Genomic DNA, 6,000 nt, shown 5'->3' with positions numbered 1-6,000 from the left:
TTTTCCCTTCTCGCGCACCCCACTTTTCCATCCTCGCACCCCACTTTTCCCTTCACGCGCCCCTCTTTTCCCTTTACGCACCCCGCTTTTGACTCGACAAAAATGAAGGCTCAATACGCAGCCAATTTGCTCTTGTGCCCCACTGTTTTTTTCTTTTCGCACCCCTATTTTCCGCTCTTGCACTCTGCTTTTAACTCAACAAAACTGAATACTCCCCACACTGCAAATCCACGTCCGCACCTCTCTTTTCCCTTCTCGCACCCTCTTTTGACTCGAAAAAACTGAATAATCTGCACCCTGGAAATTCGTTCCTGCACCCCACATTCACCTTCTTGCACCCCACTTTTCCCTTCTCGCACCCCTCTTTTGACTCGACAAAACTGAAGGCTCAACACACTGCAAATTGTAGTCCGCACTCCTCCTCTCCCTTCTCCCTCCCCTCCCTTCCCTCCTCGCACCCCTCTCTTCCCTTCTCGCACCCCTCTTGTCCCTTCTCGCACCCCTCTTTTGACTCGACAAAACTGAATAATCTGCACCCTGGAAATTCGTTCCTGTACCCCTCTTTTCCCTTCTCGCACCCTACTTTTCCCTTCTCGCACCCCTCTTTTGACTCGACAAAACTGAAGTCTCAACACACTGCAAATTGGCGCCCGCACCCCTCTTTTCCCTTCTCGCACCCCACTTTTCCCTTCTCGCACCCCACTTTTCCCTTCTCGCACCCCTCTTTTGACTCGACAAAACTGAAGGCTCAACACACTGCAAATTGGCGCCCGCACCCCTCTTTTCCCTTCTCGCACCCCACTTTTCCCTTCTCGCACCCATCTTTTGACTCGACAAAACTGAATAATCTGCACCCTGGAAATTCGTTCCTGTACCCCTCATTTACCTTCTCGCACCCCACTTTTCCGTTCTTGCACCCCTCTTTTGACTCGACAAAACTGAAGTCTCAACACACTGCAAATTGGCGCCCACACCCCTCTTTTCCCTTCTCGCACCCCACATTTACCTTCTCGCACCCCTCTTTTGACTCGACAAAACGGAATAATCTGCACCCTGGAAATTCGTTCCTGTACCCCTCATTTACCTTCTCGCACCCCACTTTTCCGTTCTCGCACCCCTCTTTTGACTCGACAAAACTGAAGTCTCAACACACTGCAAATTGGCGCCCGCACCCCTCTTTTCCCTTCTGGCACCCCTCTTTTCCATTCTCGCACCCCACTTTTCCCTTCTCGCACCCCTCTTTTGACTCGACAAAACTGAAGTCTCAACACACTGCAAATTGGCGCCCGCACCCCTCTTTTCCCTTCTGGCACCCCTCTTTTCCATTCTCGCACCCCACTTTTCCCTTCTCGCACCCCTCTTTTGACTCGACAAAACTGAAGTCTCAACACACTGCAAATTGGCGCCCGCACTCCTCTTTTCCCTTCTCGCACCCTACTTTTCCCTTCTCGCACCCCTCTTTTGACCCGACAAAACTGAAGTCTCAACACACTGCAAATTGGCGCCCGCACCCCTCTTTTCCCTTCTCGCACCCTACTTTTCCCTTCTCGCACCCCTCTTTTGACCCGACAAAACTGAAGTCTCAACACACTGCAAATTGGCGCCCGCACCCCTCTTTTCCCTTCTCGCACCCCCTTTTCCCTTCTCGCACCCCTCTTTTGACTCGACAAAACTGAAGGCTCAACACACAACAAATTGGCGCCCGCACTCCTCTTTTCCATTCTCGCACCCCTCTTTTGACTCGACAAAACTGAAGGCTCGACACACAACAAATTGGCGCCCGCGCTCCTCTTTTCCCTTCTCGCACCCCTCTTTCCCTTCTCGCACCCCTCTTTTCCATTCTCGCACCCCACTTTTCCCTTCTCGCTCCCCTCTTTTGACTCGACAAAACTGAATAATCTGCACCCTGGAAATTCGTTCCTGTACCCCTCATTTACCTTCTCGCACCCCTCTTTTCCATTCTCGCACCCCACTTTTCCCTTCTCGCACCCCTCTTTTGACTCGACAAAACTGAATAATCTGCACCCTGGAAATTCGTTCCTGTACCCCTCATTTACCTTCTCGCACCCCACTTTTCCCTTCTCGCACCCTCTTTTGACTTGACAAAACTGAAGTCTAAACACACTGCAAATTGGCGCCCGCACCCCTCTTTTCCATTCTCGCACCCCACTTTTCCTTTCTCGCACCTCTCTTTTGACTCGACAAAACTGAATAATCTGCACCATGGAAATTCGTTCCTGTACCCCTCATTTACCTTCTCGCACCCCACTTTTCCCTTCTCGCACCCCTCTTTTCCGTTCTCGTACCCTGCTTTGGACTTGACAAAACTGAATACTCTGCAGACTGGAAATTCGCTGCTGTACCCCACATTTCCCTTCTCGCACCCCTCTTTTTCGTTCTTGCACCCCACTTTTCCCTTCCCTCACCCCTCTTTTCCCTTCTCGCACCCCACTTTTTCTTCTCGCCCCCCTCTTTTCCGTTTTCGCACCCCGCTTTGGACTTGACAAAACTAAATACTCTGCAGACTGGAAATTCGCTGCTGTACCCCACATTTCCCTTCTCGCACCCCACTTTTCCTGTCTTCGCACCCCTCTATTGACTCGACAAAACTAAAGGCTCAACACCCTGCAAATTCGCGCCCGCACCCCTCTTTTCCGTTCTCATACGCTCTTTTGACTCCACAAAACTGAATACTCCCACACACTGCAAATTCGTTCCTGCACCCCCTTTTCCCTTTTTGCACCCCTCTTTTTCGTTATTGGACCCCGCTTTTGACTGGACAATACTGAATACTCCCCACACGCAAATTCGCTCCTGCACCCCTTTTCCCTTAAGTTCTCGCATCCCACTTTTCCCTCCACGCGGGGGACGTTGGGGGCACAGTCCACTGAGCACCATAGGAAAGCACACATGTACACGTAAACAGAGTGTAAACGTCATCACAGAGATCAGTACATAGGTCCATTCTCTGTGAAGGAAACAGCCAAGTGGGTATTGTCGACGGGCGGATCCAGCCCCATTAAAATACAGGAATACGATGGACAGGCCGGGACAAGACAGGACCATAGAACCCTCACAAAAATCAGCTCATACACATGAAAAACACTGGGGACATTTTGGTAAAGCAGTTCACATTGACTTCATTATTTCAGCACTGTCTTCAGGACAATTTTTACTGTGATTGTACAGTTGTACAGTACATGGACAAGTATATAATTAGCCTAGTACGTGCCCAGTGGAAACCAGTAGGTGATCAACTGATAATATCCAGATATCTCAACAGAATGAAAAACAAAAGACTAATGAAAGCCATCTCAAGATGTTCCCGAAGATGTTCCGAATAAAGAACGAAATATTAAATCATCATGATTTTATCAGTCTTTCTGGATTCTCATATTGAGTTGCCCAGTGGACTCAACAGAGTATACTAGTCTGCAATGGTTCAGTTCCGTCATACAATGCACTGTCCAGTTCAAAAATTGAAAGCGCACGCAGGCATACATTCTCGGGGAGCTGAGTTTTCAATATCGTTGCCTTAAAGCCAATTTGAGAGGAGGGAAACTACTCTATTTCGTTTTGCTGCGACTTCCACCAGGCAGTTTGCAAATTTTCCCCACTGCACTGTTCTTTCTTTTTCCTTACTATTGCTGACTTTATGAATTTAATATTCGGGTGCTTGACAAACCCAGCCACCGCCTTGAAAGTCAGTGCAGTGGTAAATCATGAAACCACATGCTGTCACAGCGCTCGTAAAACCCTGTGGTCATCCCGCTGTTTATGTGCTTGCAATTCTGGATCTTGAAGGCCACTGTGGGCGTGGGGCAAGGTGAGCATGTGCAATCTTATTGGCTACGTTCTGGGAGTACACAAGCCATGGGCGCTGTTTCCTTATTGGTCCATTCTGGTTTGTACACGGACCATCGGTACCGATGGTCTGTGTACAATCAATTTAATGTCGCTTCTATCGAGAGTGTCCGAGTAATGAATTTCTGCCAGGCGCGCGAGCTCTCTCAATGCCCGACACCTGCAGCGGCGGTTATCAATGCACTATTTTTTCTTCCTCACTGCTGAAAATATTCTCACTACACTGTTTTCGTCCATCAAAAATTGGCCAAGATAACCAATGATTTGAAATATATCGCCAAAAGACACGCGATCAGTGATACTTAGTGATAAGATAAATTACTACACTGTGATTGTTCCGAGGCCATGTTTTTACTGTAGTGGAGACTTTGCCCGAACCCAAAAAAATATTAAATAACGCTTGCTAACAGGAAGTGCTAACCTCGCGGTCACAGGTCGTGCATAATAAAGCCAATCACAGCGCAAAGCCATAAGCTCTTCCCAGCGCCCTGTTCGGGCGCTGGGCGATGAGCGAAAGTTGGAGTAAATTATTATTTCGACAATTCGTTGATGGGTCGAAAGAAAAGAAAACCTAACACCACGGGTTTTAAGTCCCGGAACAATGTTGTGTTGGACCACCGCAGACCTGAATTGCCAAAGAAATGGATATTGACTGTATTAAATACAAACAATTCCATCACTATTTTTGTCCCCACAAGTCAATGCAATGTTGAAGTTTAGTATTTCGGATGACATCACTCCTTTGCTTAGGGAAAGGCGTGCAGTGTCAACAATGTCATTACTAGTATTTAAGTACTGGAAAAACACAACTAATTTTAAAATACGAACAATGGCCCCATTTTCTCTTTTGGATCCGCAAAAATGATATACACATTGGACATATATTTATATGGCATTAAAATCATGCATGTGTAAAAGATGTCAAGGAAGCTGTCAATATAGCTGCCTCAGGAATACGAGCATTGCGTTTGATTGTTTCTAAACTGACTGGTTGGAAAGACCGCATGAGACTTACGTATTTCGTTGTAGAAGTATGGAAACGTTGTACCCGTTGAGCATTTCAGCCGCGCCTTGACAAAGGTTACGATGTCTTTGATTCCAAAGTCCTGGAATGCTCGCCCCCCTGTATCGTTCTGTTTAGAGAGGAAATAATAATATTCTCTTATGAATTTGACAGGATGAGAGATGAAAGGAAAGAGGACGAAAGAAGGGATCAGTCAAATAATAACTATCACTGCCGATCCTACCTGGCATACGACTGCAACTCTTGAATACACGGCTTTCCCTTCGACAAACTCGGAAGCAACCTCGCGGTAAAAGAAGTAGACGCGTCCATTGTAGCTGATTGGGTCTCCAACAAACTGTGGACCTGGTTCACGAAAAATATGATCGCAAATGCCAATCTCAACAGCTGAATAATTTCAAAATGGCTCTTCAAAGCCATCTCCTTGTTAACCATGGCGGTATGTTAGAACTAAACGTACTGAACGTGGTGAACGGTTCGCGTATGCTGGTAATAACGGCCCCAGTAAAGGGCTTATCAAAAACAAATGGGGTGGTGATAAAATTGAGTTCATCCGTGAAATTTTAATTAATGAGTTTCTGAAGTATGTTGCTAACTTTGCAAAGCTAAAATCAACTCTAACCCAGGCGTGTGTGAAGAAATGCAACTTTTCCGAGTTCCCAAGCCACCTATATCCATTTCTCATTTGCTTTTTGGGGGAGACAATCTATGGGTATGTCGTTTTTCAGGGGGCACAGGCTTTTCGAACGAGCCAAATAGCTTCATGACCCCCTCAAGTCAGTAAGTGACGTCACTAAATTAGTTTGGTACTGAATTCGTTTAGTTTGAAATGTTGGTAACTTTGATACTTTATGCTTAAGGCGAAATGGCACGTGAGCAAGTGTATTGTAATTTTAGGCTGAATTCTTAGTAATGCGGCTATTTTCCCCAGCAGAATTTGCCCAAATTTTGGACTTATCCGGGTATTTTGTTTTAGTTTTTGACAACGAACAAGGTTTCCGTACAAAAAACTTCTGTAAGCAAAGTCCTGAGTTCACAATTGAGAATGCGAAATTTTCAAACGCATCATAGCAACAACAGACTTCAGTATAAAAAATCACGGCTTGTTTTTT

General features: G+C 46.4%; 1 protein-coding gene across 2 annotated transcripts in view; it reads right to left on the bottom strand.

Moving 5' to 3' along the window:
- Positions 1–6,000, bottom strand: part of LOC110990235 (semaphorin-5B-like) — a 28,525-nt gene that overhangs the window by 17,328 nt on the left and 5,197 nt on the right. The gene's annotated exons all lie outside the window — the stretch shown is intronic.

The sequence above is a fragment of the Acanthaster planci genome, linkage group LG05 (assembly GCF_054643075.1).
Source record: "Acanthaster planci isolate LZ-2023a linkage group LG05, COTS_SCS, whole genome shotgun sequence".
In the NCBI taxonomy this organism is placed as follows: domain Eukaryota; kingdom Metazoa; phylum Echinodermata; class Asteroidea; order Valvatida; family Acanthasteridae; genus Acanthaster; species Acanthaster planci.
Note: the sequence above shows the minus strand (reverse complement) of the source record. Positions and strands in the feature narration are given on the sequence as shown.